Source organism: Ornithorhynchus anatinus, chromosome 11 (genome assembly GCF_004115215.2).
Source record: "Ornithorhynchus anatinus isolate Pmale09 chromosome 11, mOrnAna1.pri.v4, whole genome shotgun sequence".
Taxonomy (NCBI): Eukaryota; Metazoa; Chordata; class Mammalia; order Monotremata; family Ornithorhynchidae; genus Ornithorhynchus; species Ornithorhynchus anatinus.
The window spans coordinates 37733311-37753129 of NC_041738.1; the positions used below are offsets into that span (position 1 = coordinate 37733311).

General features: G+C 50.6%; 1 protein-coding gene across 1 annotated transcript in view; it reads right to left on the bottom strand.

The window, feature by feature from the left end:
- The window catches only part of PHLPP2 (PH domain and leucine rich repeat protein phosphatase 2), a 72709-nt gene extending 60711 nt beyond the window's left edge, over positions 1 to 11998 (bottom strand). The window contains exon 1 of the mRNA XM_029074904.1: positions 11932 to 11998. The gene's annotated coding sequence lies outside the window, so the exon portion shown is untranslated. The remainder of the gene's footprint in view (positions 1 to 11931) is intronic.
- Between the last annotated feature and the right edge of the window lie 7821 nt (positions 11999 to 19819).

The window sequence follows — 19819 nt, forward strand, 5'->3', positions numbered from 1 at the left end:
CACAGAGGCTTATCTCCGATCACGTAAGCGCAGGAAGGGCAAATAATGCGAGAAACTGTCAGGAGGCCAGTTCTGCCCAGCCTGCTCACTTCACTCCTCTAACGCCAACCTCCTCACCATACCCTGACCTCGCCTGTCTTGCCGCCGATCCCTTGGCCATAGTGAAATTCATCCATGGTGTGCCAGTACCTGAAAAGCCCAATGCTGGATCTCCAGTCCTGGCAGAATTAAGCACACGCAGAGACTGTGCCTCGTTGTGTGGTCACAGTTTACGTTCTGCGGCACTTGCCACTGTTTTCGCTTTGGCCAAAAATGATATATGTATGCTTTCGGAAAAATTGAAGATGACCAAATCTTCCAACTATCACATTCCAAGGCCCCTGTTAATTCTACTGATGACAGTGGATTTATGATGGATTTGTAAATCCCTCTAGGCTGTAAGATCACTGTGGGCAGGGAATGTACCTGCTTATGGTTGTACTCTACTCTCCCGAGTGCTTAGCACAGTGCTCCGCATATAGTAAGCACTCAATAAAAATGATTGAATAAGTCAACAAATTATTTCAGCAGTGGAAGTGCTAGAAAAAAAACCTTAAGAAGTTTTAAAAGTTATACTTGTGAGGTGGGGGTCTTATAAGTTTAACCCTATTTCAAAAAGACTCCAAATTGTCTAGCAGAAATCACAAATGACGTTTCCACATTTGCGGATTCCCCAGGTGAGTAACCTAGCCCATTCCTTCCTCCCTCCTCTCGCCCCCTGTTCCTGGTCCGTGGCTTTTCTGTTTCTCCCCTCCCTTCAAACCTGTCACCCTCTCGCCTCACTAGTTCCCCCTGTGCTCCCAAGTCCCCTGCAGTTGTTCTGTTCTTATGACTTTTATGTATATTTTTAAAAAAGCTTCTGCCCCTGCTGCTCCATCACCACCATCTGCACCCCCCACACGTCCCCCCCATCCCATCCTCGTTCAGCCCTGGCTGCCCCCCGGCTTAGCGGTCCTGGAAGGCCAGAACCGCAAGTCGAGGGTGGGGTAGAAATCAGCTAATTGAGGCAAACCCCTAAAACTCAACACATCCGATCTACATCTGGCCTAAAAAAAGCCCACAAAAGGCCTCTTACGCTTATATGACTTAAGTCAAAGAAAAATTTCTCAAATGATCTAAATATCCAGGGGGGAAAAAAGGGGCAGGAATGCATGTCATCAGCGAGTGAAAGGGCAGCAGGGTTTAGCCCTTAGGATCTATCAATTAAGACCTGATCATCAATGAAATAGTTTTCTATAACTTAAAGTGGAATTCAAACATAGTAAGGATTGCAATTTGGAATTTCTTGCACACATTAAGCGCTCAGTAAATACCATTGAATGGTTGAGAGATATACGACAGATTATAACTCATCACAGAAACATAAGTATTATCTTTAAGCTAAGCCTGAATGTGGATGTACCGTGTCCTATTTAACTAGTTCAGAGGGTGTAGAAAAGTGAAGCAAAGTAAAACCTTCTAGCAAAAAGCCGGCATGGGAGTTTGTACTGCTCCCAAACTGCAGGAGGAACCCCTATTTTCTAGCACTTCTTCCTCTCGGGAGTCTCCACTTCCACAGTCCAAAGTGCTGGCTGACAGCTGGAAATGCCTCTGCTTCCAGTGCTGCCAGTTAAAACTAAAAACGTCTCAGAGGGCAGTTGAAATACCACTCGACATGGTCATGGGAGACCAAGATCATTTCAAAATCGAGCACTTGGTGTCCGCACAAGTCTATCTACAAGGAAATAAGACAACCGGTGACAAAGAGAGGAAACCATTGATGGTTTAAAGTAGTTTCTAGAAAGCAGACATTCAAAGGAACCTCACTGCGTGATTTGCAACTTTCCTTTCATATTTACAATACAGGAAAGGTGAACGGAAATCCTCAGAGGAAAAAAACGCTGCTCTGACACTGTTCCGCCGATCGGGGAGAGGTGCGAGAGAGGTAGGGAGGGAACAAGCAGCCCTCCAAGTGGACGGAGACCTGGAAGTGGCCGAAACCAGAACGGGGGACAGTAACCAAGCCTGAGAGAAGCCAGAGGCGGTGATGGCTGCGACTGCCACAAGGTACAGAATTAACCGACACCTGGCCAGGTACTGCGGCTATCCCAAGCCTGCCGACCACTCAGCCCTACCTGCCTCTAAACTGACCCGATCCACAACTCGGCTTCTGGGGCTGGATGAGGAGGCTTCTCCTGTACGTAGGGGTCAGGTACGGCTGGATAATAATAATAATGTTGGTATTTGTTAAGCGCTTACTATGTGCAGACAACTGTTCTAAGCTCTGGGGAAGATACAGGGTCATCAGGTTGTCCCACGTGAGGCTCACAATCTTCATCCCCATTTTACAGTTGAGGGAATTGAGGCACAGAGAGGTTAAGTGACTTGCTCACAGTCACACAGCTGACAAGTGGCAGAGCCGGGATTCGAACCTGCGACCTCTGACTCCCAAGCCCGTGCTCGTTCCACTGAGCCACGCTGCTTCTCTACACGCATCATCTCCGTGGGTCTCTAATCCCTACTGCAGGCGGCCGCCGAGGTCGGGGCAGAACGGAGCTGGCCAGGGCCAAGGTTGGAGGGGAAACGAGGAGGAAAGGAGGAGGCATAGCCCACCCCGTGGCCTAGTGGATAGAGCACAGGCCTGGGAGGATCTGGGTTCTAATCCCGGCCCCGCCATTTGTCTGCTATGTGACCTTGGGTAAGTCACTTCATTCCTCTGAGCTTCAGTTCCCTCATCTGTAAAATGGGGATCAATGCCGTGAGCCCAATGAAGGGCAGGGACTGTATCCAACCTGATTAGCTTGTATCTATCCCAGGGCTTAGAACGGTGCTTGGCCCATAGTAAGCGCTTAACGATCCCTACTGTTACATGGGTCAGTGGAAAGAGCCTGGGCTTGGGAGTCAGAAGCCATGGGTTCGAATCCCAGCTCTGCCACTTGTCAGCTGTGGGACTGTGGGCAAGTCACTTCACTTCTCTGGGCCTCAGTGACCTCATCTGTAAAATGGGGATTAACTGTGAGCATCACGTGGGACAACCTGATGACCCTGTATCTCCCCCAGCGCTTAGAACAGTGCTCTGCACATAGTAAGCGCTTAACAAATGCCAACATTATTATTATAATTGCTATTATTAATAATTTCTTACCCACATGCTGTTACGGTGTTGGTTACTCACTCATTCACTCACTAAATGGAGCACCAGCCAGACTAACCCACCCCTGGTCCACACCTGCATCCCAACACTAGCAATTGGATCTGACCCATGACTTGCCAGCAAGACCCTGCAAGTGAGGTGAAATGCTGATGGGCCGGTCTACGTGATGTTCACTAGTGAGGAGTTAAGAAGCAGAGCTGCACTGACGATGGTACTTTCAGACCCCACCAACCCATGTACCCGCTCCTAGGAACACTCTCCGAGCTCAGGGAGCTGCCTATGAACCCCAAAGCTGCCCCATTTTCCGCTGAAGGCACCTGGGGTGAAAAGGTCGGGGGGAGGAAAAGAACCTGAGGAGGAGCTGAAAGGAGAAAAGAGTAGGAGAGAAAAAAGGTTGGGCTCCGAAGAATAAGCTGAAGAAATATTTACTCAGCCTTTCCCAAGGCCTATTCTAGACAAAAGGATATAATCAGCTCAAATAATTACGGCATTTACTACTGATTAAGGGCTAGGGTAGATATAATCCTTGTCCCATAAGGGGCTCGGTCTATTCTGTTCCCATTTTATAGATAGGGAAACTAAGGCCAAGAGAGATATGTGAATTGCCCAAGGTCCCACATCAGACCAATGAAACTAGAACCCAGGTCTCCTGAATCCTAGTCCTGTGCTCTTTCCAGGAGGCCACGTTGCCTCTGTCCAAAATCAACTTTCTGAATTCGGTTATTAAAGTCATTCGTAGCTCTCTCTTCCACAGGCTAAGCCACTCAAATTCCTTTAAACTTTCCTTTTCTGTTGTATTACACTTTCCCAAGCACTGAGTACAGAGCTCCGCACACAGTAAGCACTCAATCAACTGATTCATCGATGAGGACCCATTTTCCATTTTTTAAGTGCTTCTGGTTTCCTCCAGACCCTCTTCCAGAGTCCTCTGCAGCTTTTTTAGAATGTGTTAAGCCAAACTGGACAAAATACTTTTTTATAATAAGAGTCTGATTATGCATACTATTGACGAGGATTCGTTTCTGGCTCCTTTGCATCATTCCAGTATGTTTTTGGGGGTTTCTGTTTATTTTTGCATCAGTCCATAAGGCCTAGTGAAAAGAGCACAGGCCTGGGACTCAGGAGATGTGGGTTCCAGCCCTGGTTTCTACCATTTGCCTTCGGTGAGACCTCGGGCGAGTTACTTAATTTTGCCTCAGCTTCCTCATCTGTAAAAGGGGATAAGACCCCTGCTTTCCACCTCTCAAAGTGGGCTCTTTAGATCCCTGTGTGGGTCAGAGACCGTGCCAATCTGATCACCTCATATCCACCCCAGGACTCGGAACGATTCTTGGCACTTAGGAAGTGCTTAAATCCCATCACTATTATATGCCAGGGGTGTATAATAATTATGGTACTTGTTAAGCGCCTACTATGTGCCAGGGACTGTTCTAAGTGCTGGGATGGATACAAGCTAATCAGCTTGGACACAGTCCCTGTCTCGCGTGGGGCTCGCACTCTTCATCCCCATTTTCCAGATGAGGTAACTGAGGCCCAGAGAAGTAAAGCGACTTGCCCAAGGTCACCCGGCAGACAAGCGGCGGAGCGGGGATTAGAACCCAGCCACCGAACCAGGCTGCTTCTCCAGGGTATGTCGGCCCGTGGTCCACCACGATCCCCAAGTCATAAGATATTTGAGCCTGGTTAGTCTTTTCCCAGCTTGCATCCATGTTACTTGCTCTTTCTCGCATTTACTTGGATTCGTTCCAATTTAATTCCATTTTGGGTTTTTTTTTAGCAGAGTCACTTTGAACTTTAGTCCAAGATATGAGCAATCGCACCCAATTCAATGTTATTGGCAAATGAACTGAGCACACTATCAAACGCCTTCCTATAGATCACTCAAAAACAGATTGAATTATAATGGCTCTAGAACTGATATTCTGGGGCTACCACTTGACTTGTTTCAGATGCCTTCTCAAGATCGTAGGCTTATAATGCTAAAAACTTCCGTAGCCCAACCTCCACCGACTCTAAGACGACAGGACATCCATCTCCTGAATCAAGAATATTACAAGATATTAGAGCTATTCACTTGAGAAAACGGTGCGCTCTCGCAGGAAACCCTAAATGTAGAAGGTTCCAGAAAACGCACGGGGTAGGTTAAACAACACCCAGGCGTAAACGGGTAGCCGCTCCTAAATCCTTAAGGGCAGGGAAATCGTTCGTTGCAGCTTTTAACACGCTCCAGGCCGCAACTTCCTTCTTGTTCAAAGCCTCATCCACCTCCCACCTGGAAGATTACAATGCAATCCACTGCATTTATTCATTCATTCAGTAGTATTTATTGAGCGCTTACTCTGTGCAGACCACTGGACTAAGCGCTTGGAATGGACAATTCGGCAACAGATAGAGACCGTCCCTGCCCACTGACGGGCTCGCGGTCTAATCGGGGGAGACGGACGGACAAAAACAAGACAACTTCATCGCAATATTTAGAAATGCTTTTGGAGTAGCATCTGGGGTAGCCCCCATTCATCTACTTAGGGTGGCTTTTCACGCGGGGTCCTGGCCTCAGCCCACAACGGTTGCCTGTTGAAGCTCAAATAGCAATGCCAGCGATGGCCTCTAATCGGTAGAGCACAATAATAATAATAATAATAATAATGGTGGCATCTGTTGAGCGCTTACTAGGTGCGAAGCACCGTTCTAAGCGCTGGGGGGACACAAGGTGTTCAGGTTGTCCCGCGTGGGGCTCACAGTTTTCATCCCCATTTTCCAGATGAGGTAACTGAGGCACAGAGAAGTGACTGGCCCAAAGTCACACAGCTGGCAAGCGGCGGAGCCGGGATTCGAACCCATGACCTCTGACTCCCCAGCCCGGGCCCTTTCCACTGAACCACGCTGCTTCTCTCGATTGCCTTTGGGACCGGCACCCTCCCTCAGCACCATCCCAGTAATTAAGAGAAATTGCAGGTTTCTTGCTAATGGTCCCCAGATTTGCTTCAGAAGAACCAGCGGCATTTTTCAAAAAAAAAAAAAAAGGTACCCATTCCTGAAGTTTCTTTCCACCCGTGTTCCAAAGAAACCATTTCTTCACCTTACTAATTATCCCTGATGATAATAATCGTAGCAACTTGTTAAACGCTTACTATATGCCAAGCCCGCCGCTAAACGCTGGGATAGAGCCAGGATAAACAGATCAGACCTAGTCCTTACCCCACAAGGAGGCCGCAGTCTAAGGGGTGGAGAAACAGCTATAATAATAATAATAATGTTGGTATTTCTTAAGCGCTTACTACGTGCAGAGCACTGTTCTAAGCGCTGGGGGAGATACAGGGTCATCGGGTTGTCCCACGTGAGACTCACAGTCTTCATCCCCATTTGACAGATGAGGGAACTGAGGCCCAGAGAAGTGAAGTGACCTGCCCACAGTCCCACAGCCGACAAGCGGCAGAGCCGGCATTTGAACCCATGACCTCAGACTCCCAAGTTCGGGCTCGTCCCACTGAGCCACCTCTGCTTCTCTATCTAAGCCCCATTTTACGGAGGAGGGAACTGAGGCCCAGAGAAGTTAAAGCGACTTGCCCGAGGTCACAAAGCAGGCAAGCGGCAGAGCCTGGATTAGAACCCGGGTCTCCAGATTATCGGGCTTTAGAGCTTAGTTCCGGCGTTCGATGAATTAGAGCAGTCTTCTACTCCATTTTCATTGGGGAAGTGCCGTGATCACAGGCAGGGACTGTCTCTGTGACCGAGTGTACAGTGTACAGTGCTCTGCACATAGTAAGCGCTCAATAAATACTGTTGAATGAATTTAGTTAACATTTTTGTGAATTTGTCATTTTTGCACCCTGTAGGCATTTCAACAATAAACAAATTTAAGGGAATTAAGGACCGTCTGTTCATCGAAAGAGCCCGTTTGGATATAGGGCAATGCGAGGTTGGGAGAGATGGCTTATCCACACGCCCACGGCACTGGACGAGAGGAACACGACCACGTTAAGAAAACACGGGGTTTTGCAAGATCCCAATTCCCCCATTATAAAAGAACTGGGTGTCTGATCGAAGTTCCTTTTAGCTATCTCACGATAAAACTTTCAAAGGTTCCCGGGGCTCCCGGAGTCAGACTCGGCAGAAGGCGGCCCTCCTGAACGTGGACTCCAAGAGTTGGGAGGCAGCAGAAAAAGAACCACTTTTATTATTTTGGCCTGAGGACTGAGTTCTGTACGTTTCAGTAAATCTAAAATGCCCTCGTTTTCCAGATTTCAGACTCCGGAAGAGTCCACTGGTAAGTATCGGCGTGGCTCAGTGGAAAGAGCGCGGGCTCAGGAGTCAGAGGTCGTGGGTTCTAATCCCGGCTCTGCCACTTGGCAGCTGGGTGACTGTGGGCAAGTCACTTCACTTCTCGGTGCCTCAGTGACCTCGTCTGGAAAACGTACGACTGTGAGCCTCACGTGGGACAACCTGATGACCCTGTATCTATCCCAGCGCTTAGAAGAGCGCTCGGCACATAGTAGGCGCTTAACAAATACCAACATCATTATTATTATTATCAATTCTCCTTCTCCAAGGGGCTGTCTCCGCCATCCACCTTCAAAACCCTGAATCCTTTTTTCCAGCTAACTTCAAGCACCTTCCTTCATCCGCAAGGATGCACTAATAACGTTGGTATTTGTTAAGCGCTTACTACGTGCGGAGCACTGTTCTAAGCGCTGGGGGAGACCAGGTGACCCGCTAGCTGACCAGGTGTTGAAAACTCACTCGCCATGGATCTTTTTCTCCCAGTCCTTCCCTTTTCACCCCACGGCCCCGCTCTTCTCCACCGACCCCTCCGGATTCATCGATTTGCCTTGACCTCCGGGGGGTGGGGGACACATCCTTGTGCGGGTCATCTGGGTCAAACGAGGGACAACGTAAGGGACAATAATAATAATGTCGGTATTTGTTAAGCGCTTACTATGTGCCGAGCACTGTTCTAAGCGCTGGGGGAGACACAGGGGAATCAGGTTGTCCCACGTGGGACTCACAGTCTTAATCCCCATTTTACAGATGAGGTAACTGAGGCACCGTGAAGTGACTTGCCCAAAGTCACACAGCTGACAAGTGGCCGGGCCGGCATTCGAACCCATGACCTCTGACTCCAAAGCCCGGGCTCTTTCCACTGAGCCGAGCTGCTTCTCAATGTGAGGGGCCCGGGGGGGACCAACACGGCAGAGGAGCGAATCTTCCTCGCCTGGAGGGGATATCATCAGGGCTTGCTAAATGGAGCTTTTTCTGTGCTACCTCCCCTTTGAATCTTTTCAGTGATCTCCCCTTCTCCATCTCCGCGCTTTGAATGCTGCATCCGGGCTTTTTTTTTTTTCAGGCCACACGCGAGGCTCAGTGGCAAGAGCCCGGGCTTGGGAGTCAGAGGTCACGGGTTCTAACCCCGGCTCCGCCGCCTGTCCGCTGGGTGACCTCGGGCCAGTCACTTCATTTCTCCGAGCCTCGGTTCCCTCCTCCGTCAAATGGGGATGAGGACTGTGAGCCCCGCGGGGGACGACCTGATGACCCTGTATTTACCCCGGTGCTTAGAACAGGGCTTGGCATATAGAAATATCAACATTTTTTATTTTTTGGTCTTTTTAAAATCGCCTTCAAGGCTCCAGACCACTTCACACACACACATACCCCCCCCACCCTCCTGCCTCTGTTTTCGTTTTCTTCCTCCCACTCCCCCGTCCCTGCCAGTGTCCTGTTGCATAACTACAGCCTCCATCCTTTCCCTCTTCTCTCTTCTCGACCCCATCCCTTCGGATTTAGGAGGTCGAGGCGGGGGCCACCACAGGCGGTCGGCTGGCAGCCCATTGGATAAGAATAATAATAATAATGTCGGTATTTGTTAAGCGCTTACTACGTGCAGGGCACTGTTCTAAGCGCTGGGGCAGATACAGGGTAATGAGATTGCCCCACTTGAGGCTCACGGTCTTCATCCCCATTTACAGATGGGTGGTTAGACTGTAAACCCGCCACTGGGCAGGGATTGTCTCTCTCTGTGGCCGAACTGTATATTCCAAGCGCTTAGTCCAGTGCTCTGCACATAGTAAGCGCTCAATAAATACTACTGAATGATTGGGGGGGCAGATTCATTCAATGGTATTTATTGAGCCCTAGCTGTGTGACTGTGGACAAGTCACTTCACTTCTCTGTGTCTCAGTTCCCTTATCTGTAAAATGGGGACGAAAACTGCGAGCCTCACGTGGGACACCCTGATGACCCTGCGTCTCCCCCGGCGCTTAGAACGGCGCTCTGCACATAGTAAGCGCTTAACAGATACCAACATTATCATTATTATGATGTGTGGGACAGCCTGAAGACCCTGCGTCTTCCCCGGCGCTTAGAACGGCGCTCTGCACATAGTAAGCGCTTAACAGATACCAACATTATTACGATGTGTGGGACAGCCTGATGACCCTGCGTCTCCCCCGGCGCTTAGAACGGCGCTCTGCACACAGTGAGCACTTAAATACCAACATTATTATAATGGACTAAGCGCTCGCCATGTCCAAATGGGCCACAGAGAGAGACCGTCCCTGCCCCGTGACGGGCTCGCCGTCAGATCGGGGGAGGCGGCAAAGCTACACGGAACAACGTCATCGCTGGAATGAAGGGGATGCACACCTCGTGGACGGAATAAAGAGGGTAATAAATAATAGATGCAAATGAGGATGGAGGGGAGAGCTCACCTCCTCCAAGAGGCCTTCCCAGACTGAGCTTCCCCTTCCCCGTCTGCTCCCCCTTCCCTCGGCACTGTGCTCATTTGTATATATTATTTATTACCCCATTTATTTTGTTAATGAGGTGCCCATCCCCTTGATTCTATTTATCGTGATTACGTTGTCTTGTTTCCGTCCGTCTCTCTCCCCCGATTAGACCGTCAGCCCGTCGACGGGCCGGGCTGGTCTCTATCTGTTGCCGGACCGTCCACTCCAAGCGCTTCGGCCAGCGCTCCGCACACAGTGAGCGCTCAATAAATATCATCGAACGAATGGACAGGGAGAGGGTCTCTGGCGCCGAACTGTCCATTCCAAGCGCTCAGTCCAGTGTTCTGCACCTAATAAGCGCTCAATAAATGATATTGAACGAATGGGCAGGGAGGGTCTCTATCTGCTGCCCAACTGTCCATTCCAAGCGCTTAGACCAGCGCTCCGCACATAGTCAGCGCTCAATACATACGACTGAACGAATGGGCAGGGAGGGTCTCTATCTGTTGCCCGTTTGACCGTTCCAAGCGCTTAGTCCAGTGTTCGGCACGTAATAAGCGCTCAGTAGACGCTATCGAACGAATGGGCCGAGATGGTCTCTCTCTGTCCAATTGTGCATTCCAAGCGCTTAGTCCAGTGCTCTGCACAGAGTGCTCAATAAATACCACTGAATGAATGAATGGGCAGGGACGGTGTCTGTTGCCCAATTGTCCTTTCCAAGTGCTTAGTCCAGTGCTCTGCACATAGAGCTCAATAAATACCACTGAATGGGCAGGGATGGACTCTGTTGCCCAATTGTCCATTCCAAGCGCTTAGTACAGTGCTCTGCACAGAGCCAGCGCTCAATAAATACCACTGAATGAATGAATGGGCAGGGACGGTGTCTGTTGCCCAATTGTCCTTTCCAAGTGCTTAGTCCAGTGCTCTGCACATAGAGCTCAATAAATACCACTGAATGGGCAGGGATGGACTCTGTTGCCCAATTGTCCATTCCAAGCGCTTAGCCCAGCGCTCTGCACAGAGCCAGCGCTCAATAAATACCACTGAATGAATGAATGGGCAGGGACGGTCTCTGTTGCCCAACTGTCCATTCCAAGGGCTTAGCCCAGCGCTCTGCACAGAGCCAGCGCTCAATAAATACCACTGAATGAATGAATGGGCAGGGACGGTCTCTGTTGCCCAACTGTCGATTCCAAGCGCTTAGCCCAGCGCTCTGCACAGAGCCAGCGCTCAATAAATACCACTGAATGAATGAATGGGCAGGGACGGTCCCTGTTGCCCAATTGTCCATTCCAAGGGCTTAGCCCAGCGCTCTGCACAGAGCCAGCGCTCAATAAATACCACTGAATGAATGAATGAACAGGGACGGTCTCTGTTGCCCAACTGCCCGTTCCGAGCGTTTAGCCCAGTGCTCTGCACAGCGTCAGCGCTCAATAAATACCATCGAATGAATGGGCAGGGACGGTCTCTGTTGTCCAATTGTCGATTCCAAGCGCTTAGCCCAGTGCTCTGCACAGAGCCAGCGCTCAGTAAATACCACTGAATGAATGAATGAACAGGGACGGTCCAATCGTCCATTCTAAGCGCTTAGTCCAGTGCCCCGCACCTAGGAAGTCCTCGACAAATGATATCAAAAGAAGGGGCAGGGAGGGGCCCCGGTGCCCAATTGCCCGTTCCAAGCGCTTAGCCCAGTGCTCCGCGCAGAGACGGCCGCTCAGTAAATCCCACCGACCGAATGGACAGGGATGGTCTCTGCTGCCTAACTGGGCTCTCCCCAGCGCTTAGCGCAGCGCCCCGCACGCCGTCGGCGCTCCAGAAATAGGCCGGAACGAGCGCAGGCGGCGCTCAGGCAATGCGCCGGAGGGGGCGGCTGACAGACGGGTGTCGGAGGGCGAAGGGGGGAATTCCCCTCCCGCCCCCCCGGCCCTGAGGATGCTGGGCACAGTGCTCTGCACAGAGTAAGCGCCCCGAAAATAGGACTGAATTAGAAGGAAAGCGGCGGGGGGGGGGGGGGCGCGGGGAGGCCGGCGGGCTCACCTTCAGGACGCGGATGGCGGCGGCGGCGGGCGGCGGCGGCGGCCGGGGAGGCTCCAGGGGCCCCGGAGGCCCCGCCGACACCGCCTCCCCCATCGCCGCCCGACTGAGCCCCGCGCGCCTGCGCGCGCACACCCGCCCCGCCCCGCCCCGCCCCACACATGGGCGGCCGAAAGGGAGGGAAGGGGCTCCGGCCCCCGCTCCCCGCCCATTGGCCGAGCTCCCCATCCACTCTCTCGTCATTGGCCGAGCGAGGCCCCCTCCCGCTCCCCGCCCATTGGCCGACCTCCGCGGCTACTCTCTTCTCATTGGCCGAGCGAGGCCCCCCCTCCCCCGCTCCCCGCCCATTGGCCGACCTCCGCGGCTACTCTCTTCTCATTGGCCGAGCGAGGCCCCCCCCGCTCCCCGCTCATTGGCCGAGCTCCCCATCCACTCTCTCGTCATTGGCCGAGCGAGGCCCCCCCCCGATCCCCGCCCATTGGCCGACCTCCGCGGCTACTCTCTTCTCATTGGCCGAGCGAGGCCCCCCGCTCCCCGCTCATTGGCCGAGCTCCCCGGCTACTCTCTCGTCATTGGCCGAGCGAGGCCCCCGCTCCCCGCCCATTGGCGGAGCGAGGCTCTAGTCTGTAACCATTGGCGGCACTCGGGCTCTACTCCGTGCCCGTTGGCCGAGCGAGGCCCCCGCCCCCCGCCCATTGGCCGCGCTCCGCGGCTACTCTCTTCTCATTGGCCCACCGAGGCCCCTGCTCCCTGCCCATTGGCCGAGCTCCGCATCTAGTCTGTAGTCATTGGCGGAGCGAGGACCCCCCCCCCCCGCTCCCCGTCCATTGGCCAAGCTCCGCAGCTACTCTCTTGTCATTGGCCGACCGAGCCCCCCCCCCCCACCGCTCCCCGCCCATTGGCGGAGCGAGGTTCTACTCTGTAGCCATTGGCGGAACTTGGGCTCTACTCCGTGCCCGTTGGCGGAACTCGGGCTCTACTCCGTGCCCGTTGGCGGAGCGAGGCCCCCGCTCCCTGCCCATTGGCGGAGCTCCGCATCTACTCTGTAGCCATTGGCGGAGCTCGGCCTCTACTCCGTGCCCATTGGCGGAGCTCCGCATCTACTCTGTAGCCATTGGTGGAGCTCGGCCCCCGCTCTCTGCCCATTGGGCAGAGCTCCGCATCTACTCTGTAGCCATTGGTGGAGCTCGGCCCCCGCTCTCTGCCCATTGGCGGAGCTCCGCACCTACTCTCTTGTCATTGGTGGAGCTCGGCCCCAGCTCTCTGCCCATTGGCGGAGCTCCGCATCTACTCTCTTGTCATTGGTGGAGCTCGGCCCCTGCTCTCTGCCCATTGGCGGAGCCCGTTTTCCGCAGCCTTGATGTTGCTTGTTGCGTCCAACTAGTCGCCAATCCTTAACGGCTCCACGTTGGATCCCGAGGTTTCCTCCCCTTAGCTGCTCTCGGAGCTCCCCTCCTCCAGGAGGCCTGCCAGGACTGCGCCCTCCCTCTCCCCCCTCCCCCTCAGCACTGGGGCCTATTTGCATATAATAACGTTGGTGTCTGTTAAGCGCTTACTATGTGCAGAGCACTGTTCTAATAATAATAATAATAATGTTGGTATCTGTGAAGCGCTTACTATGTGCAGAGCACTGTTCTAATAATAATAATAATAATGTTGGTATTTGTGAAGCGCTTACTATGGGCAGAGCACTGTTCTAATAATAATAATGTTGGTATTTGTGAAGCGCTTACTATGGGCAGAGCACTGTTCTAATAATAATAATAATAATGTTGGTATCTGTGAAGCGCTTACTATGGGCAGAGCACTGTTCTAATAATAATAATGTTGGTATTTGTGAAGCGCTTACTATGTGCAGAGCACTGTTCTAATAATAATAATAATATTGGTATCTGTGAAGCGCTTACTATGTGCAGAGCACTGTTCTAATAATAGCAATAATAATGTTGGTATCTGTGAAGCGCTTACTAGGTGCAGAGCACTGTTCTAATAATAATAATAATATTGGTATCTGTGAAGCGCTTACTAGGTGCAGAGCACTGTTCTAATAATAATAATGGTATCTGTGAAGTGCTTACTAGGTGCAGAGCACTGTTCTAATAATAATAATGTTGGTATCTGTGAAGCGCTTACTAGGTGCAGAGCACTGTTCTAATAATAATAATAATAATGGTATCTGTGAAGTGCTTACTAGGTGCAGAGCACCGTTCTAATAATAATAATGTTGGTATTTGTGAAGCGCTTACTAGGTGCAGAGCACTGTTCTAATAATAGCAATAATAATGTTGGTATCTGTGAAGCGCTTACTAGGTGCAGAGCACTGTTCTAATAATAATAATAATAATGTTGGTATCTGTGAAGCGCTTACTAAGTGCAGAGCGCTGTTCTAATAATAATAATAATAATATTGGTATCTGTTAAGCGCTTACTATGTGCAGAGCACTGTTCTAATAATAATAATGTTGGTATCTGTGAAGTGCTTACTATGTGCAGAGCACTGTTCTAATAATAATGTTGGTATCTGTTAAGCGCTTACTATGTGCAGAGCACCGTTCTGAGCGCTGGGGGAGATACAGGGTCATCAGGCTGTCCCACGTGGGGCTCCCTGTCTTCATCCCCATTTTGCAGATGAGGGAACTGAGGCCCAGAGAAGTGACTTGCCAACAGTCCCACAGCTGACGAGTGGAAGAGTGGGGATTCGAACCCATGACCTCTGACTCCCCAGCCCGGGCTCTTGCCACTGAGCCCCGCTGCTTCTCTTCTATGCTTTATTACTCTATTTTGTTAATGAGGCGACTCTAGCTACGATTCTGTTGATCTTGATGATATCGACACCAGACCCGTGTTGTGTTGTGTTGCTGTCTCCCCCCTTTTAGACTGGGAGCCCCGTTGTCGGGCAGGGATGGCCTCCATCAGAGAAGCAGCGTGGCACGGTGGAAAGAGCCCGGGCTGGGAGTCAGAGGTCATGGGTTCGAATGAAGTCAGAGGTCATGGGTTCGACCTCTAGGCCTCCATCCCTCTAGGCCATGCTGCTTGTCTGTGGGAAATAGTACAGGGCTCTGCACCTAGTAAGAGCTCAATAAATACTATTGAATGAAATAGCCCGCTAAGTTTTAATCGCGTCGATCCAGCGTCGCCAATAAACACAAAAAATGGAACCACTTTGTTCACCCTCTGCCCGGGAGGTAGACAGTAGACGGGAAGTAAAAATAAATTCAATCGACGCTCGGGTACTCACTCCTCCGACGTAATTATTTCAGACGTTTCTGACAAAAGGTGATTTGCCAGAGTACTCTTCATTTTCCTCCTGCTTCAGCATTTCAAAGCTTTGAGTAGGTACAAGAACAAGGCTGAAAATAGTTTCCAGGGAGGAAACTTAAAAATCCCTTAAATTCTCATGGAGGGCTTCTAATGCTCTTCCTGCCCCACGTTAATGCCTACATTTCATTACGCCTTCCCAAAATGGAGATTTTTACGGAGTCCTTACGTCCTCTGAAGCAGTTTTTTAGGAATTTAGGAACACTGAACCAATGATCTCTGGAGATTCGAATTAGGAGAGATACAATCACCTCTTTTTAATTACTGCAGTGGGCCCGGCCCACAGAACCACCTTATTAAAAGTGAGAAGAGACACTTTTTTTAATCATCCAGATGCGACTCCGGCAATTAATCGATAGCACGAATTGAAGGACGGCGCGGTGAGGTGAACCGACCGGCAACCCGGAGGGCCCGGGTTGGAATTTGAGCTCTTCCACCAGCCTGCTGTGTGACCTTAGGCAACCCACTTAACCTCTCTGTACCTCAGGTTCCTCACCCGCCAAAGAGCTGTGATGATGGCTGTCTTCCCCTATCTCTCGGGGTTGTTGGGAGGGCAAAAATGAGATAAGTAACGCGAGTGCACTTTTTGGAAATAAAAGGTCTACACAAAAACAAGGCTATTATTATAACCTTGCTCAGAAGGCTGGAATCTGGGAGAGTTCAACAGGGTCAGTAGCCACAATCCCTGCCCTCGCAGAGATCGCAATCTAGCAGAAGAGACATGCGTTTAAAATAAATTACAGCGAGGAGGAAATAGTATAGAGATGCGTACACAAATGCTACTGGGAGACAGGAATACCCTTGTGCTCAAGGGTCTAGAAGTACCGGAATGGTAGCCGGAGATATGTAATAAGGGGATTTTTTGAATGGTGTTTGTTAAGCGCTTACTACACGCTCAGCCACCGTGCCAAACGCTGGGGTAGGTACGAACTAATCAGGTTGGACGCAGTCCACGTCCCACATGGGGCTCCCATGGGAGTCAGAAGACCTGGACGGTAATCCCAGCTCCGTCACTTACCTGCCAGGTGACCTTGGGCAAGTCGCTTCACTGTGCCTCGGTTTCCTCCATTGTAAAATGGGGTTCGATGTCTGTTCTTCCTCCTCGTCCCGTTACCACGTTAGTACGATCACTCATCCTATCCCGACTGGGTGACTGCATCGGCCTCCTTTCTGACCTCCCGACCTCCTGCTTCTCCCCACTTCGTTCTGCTGCCCGGATTATCTCTCTATAGAAACACACTGGGCATGTCACCCTCCTTCTTAAAAATCTCCAATGGTTGCCAATCACACAAAAACTCCTCACTCTTGGCTTCAAAGCTCTCCATCACCTTCCCCCTCCTACCTCACCTCCCTTCTCTCCTTCTCCATCCCAGCCCACACACTCCATCCCTTCAGCGTTAACCTTCTCGCAGCCTCCATCCCGCCCGTCCCACCGTCGACCCCCGGCCCGCGTCCTTCCTCTGGCCTGGAACGCCCTCCCTCCTCAAACCCGCCGAACCATCACACTTCCCCCCTTCCAAGCCTCACCTCCTCCAAGAGGCCTTCCCAGACTAAGCCCCCTTTTCCTCAGCTCCCCCTCCCTTCCGCGTCACCTCCACTCACTCCCTTTGCTCTACCCCACAGCCCTTGTGTGTATTTATAAGGATCTATAATTTTCTTTATATTAACGCCTCTTTTACTTGTTCTGATGTGTATATATTGATATAATTCTATTCATTTATATTGATACTACCGATGCCTGTTTACTTGTTTTGATGTCTTTCTCCCCCCTTCTAGACTAGGAGCCCGGTGTGAGCAGGGATTGTCTCTCTTTGCTGCTGAACTGTACTTTCCAAGCGCTTAGGACGGTGCTCTGTACACAGGAAGCGCTCAATAAATGCGATTGAATAAATGAATGGTGAACAATATAAGACAATATAAGTGTGAGGCCTGATTCTTTCCACTGGAGATTGACAGATCCTTCTTCCATCCCCTCTTCGCAGTTGATCGCCTAAGCGCTTATCCGCCCCATACAGCGTGGCTCAGTGGAGAGAGCCCGGGCTTGGGAGTCAGAGGTAGTGGGTTCTAATCCCGGCTCCGCCACTTGTCAGCTGGGTGACTTTGGGCAAGTCACTTCACTTCTCTGTGCCTCAGTTCCCTCATCTGTAAAATGGGGATTGAGACGGGGAGTCCCACGTGGGACAACCTGATGACCTTGAATCTACCCCAGCGCTTAGAACAGGGCTCTGCACATATTAAGCACTTAATAAATATCATCATCATCGTTTTACATTCCCTCCAGTAACTTGGAGATCTACCTCTTCATTTAACAGTGTTCAGCGTTTAGTGTCCACCCAGACCTTGTATTATCTGGCTACGTCTACATCCCCCTCTACATTTCTAGACATTTTTCTCAATCACCCAAGGGGATAAAATTACTCTGCCCCTTTCAACAAGATAAAATATTATAAAGGCAAGTCAAGCCAGCAAATACAAGCCGTCTTGACCAACGTCATTCAGCAAGTGGCAGGGTTGGAATTGTGGCTCAAGTCAAATCATTTCCCCAAAATGCAGCCCAGAGATGTTAGGACAGTTCACGCGTAGGACCCAGTGTAAGGATGTCTCTATCTGTTGCCGACTTGTTCATCCCAAGCGCTTAGTACAGTGCTCTGCACATAGTAAGCGCTCAATAAATACTATTGAATGAATGAATGAATGTTGGGAAAACGATGCGTTGCGTGGAGTAGAAGGAGCCAAAGGAGGAGGGCTTGGCCTATTTTATGGGGCGGGCGGCAAAAACCAGAAGCCCGGAGGTAGTGAAAGTGATGATGAGGATTATGCCATTGAGGTCGACAGAGGAACCTCAGTCCTGTGACTTGAGGAAGTTAGGGATGATAGTTGACCTAGGGTCACTTATACTTCCTTATCTATCTGCCAGACACGTTCCCACTGGGGCAAAAGCAAGTAGGCACATTGCAAACTGCGTACCAAGGTTTTCTGTGGGAAGGACTTATTTACCACTGGTGACCTTAGCATAGTGACCACTCTTGTGCAGGGGTGCCATAATCCAGCCTTGCTAGCCCCTGGTCTTCAATAATAACAATAATAATAATGTTGGTATTTGTTAAGCACTTACTATGTGCCAGGCACTATTCTAAGCCCTGGGGTAGATACAAGGTCATCAGGTTGTCCCACGTAGGGCTTATAGCCTTCATCCCCATTTTACAGATGAGGGAACTGAGGCCCAGTGAAGTGACTTCCCCAAGGTCACACAGCTGGCTAGCGGGGGAGCCGGGATTAGAACTCATGACCTCTGACTCCCAAGCCCGGATTTTTTCCACCGAGCCATGCTGCTTCTCCACCCGTGTGTGAGCCAGGCTTTTCCCGCCCCCGTCCCTTAGGATTCCTGCAGCATTTGGCCATCTCATGGAATATCTCAGGTGGCTCTTTGGCTAAAAATCTTCACTACGGGTTGCATAATCCCACCAGGCCTTCCTCTACTTGCATAGCTAGGATTAGAATTCAGTCTCCTGCTTCCCAGAGCCGGACTTTTTCTCCTCGACCAAACCCAGCCCTGTAGATTATAAGCTCCTCGGGGGCAGGCCTCTTGTCTACCAACTGCAGATATTGGCTACCAAGTATTATAATTACTTAAATTATATATTCGTTCAACAGTATTTATTGAGCGCTTGCTATGTGCAGAGCACTGTACCAAGCGCTTGGAATGGACAATTCGGCAAGGGAGAGAGACAATCCCCGCCCGATAACGGTCTAAACGACGGGCTCACAGTCTAAATGATATATTATTTATGCTCTCTGTCCCCTCCAACCTTAGACTGTAAACTTGATATGGGCAGGGGACCCATCCGCTAATTCTGTTGTATTGTGCCCTCCCGACCACTTAGTACAGTGCTCTGCACATAGTAAGCACTCAATAAATACCACTGACTGAACTCTATTACTTTTCCAAGCCCTTAGCAGAGATCTCTGTGCACAGTGAATGCTCAATACATTCCACTATTTGATTGAGCAAGGCTAGTAATAATAATAATAATGGCAGCCTTTAAGCGCTATGTGCAAAGCACTGTTCTAAGCGCTGGGGAGGATACAAGGTTGTCCCACGTGGGGCTCACAGTTTTAGATGGGGTAACTGGGCAAATCGTGTAACTTCTCTGTGACTCAAAGTCACAGAGCTGACAAGGGTTGAGCCCTAAACCCTCTTCTCCCCCCTCTCCTTCTGCTCCTCCCCCTCTCCCGTCCCCTCCCCTCAGCACTGTACTCGTCTGCTCAACTGTATATATCTTCATTACCCTATTTATTTTGTTAATGAGATGTACATCGCCTTGATTCTATTTATTTGCTATTGCTTTAATGAGATGTTCTTCCCCTCGATTCTATTTATTGCCATTGTTCTTGTCCGTCCGTCTCCCCCGATTAAACTGAGAGCCCGTCAAAGGGCAGGGACTGTCTCTATCTGTTGCCGATTTGTCCATTCCAAGCGCTTAGTACAGTGCTCTGCACATAGGAAGCGCTCAATAAATACTACTGAATGAATGAACCCATGACCTCTGACTCCCAAGCCCGTGCTCTTTCC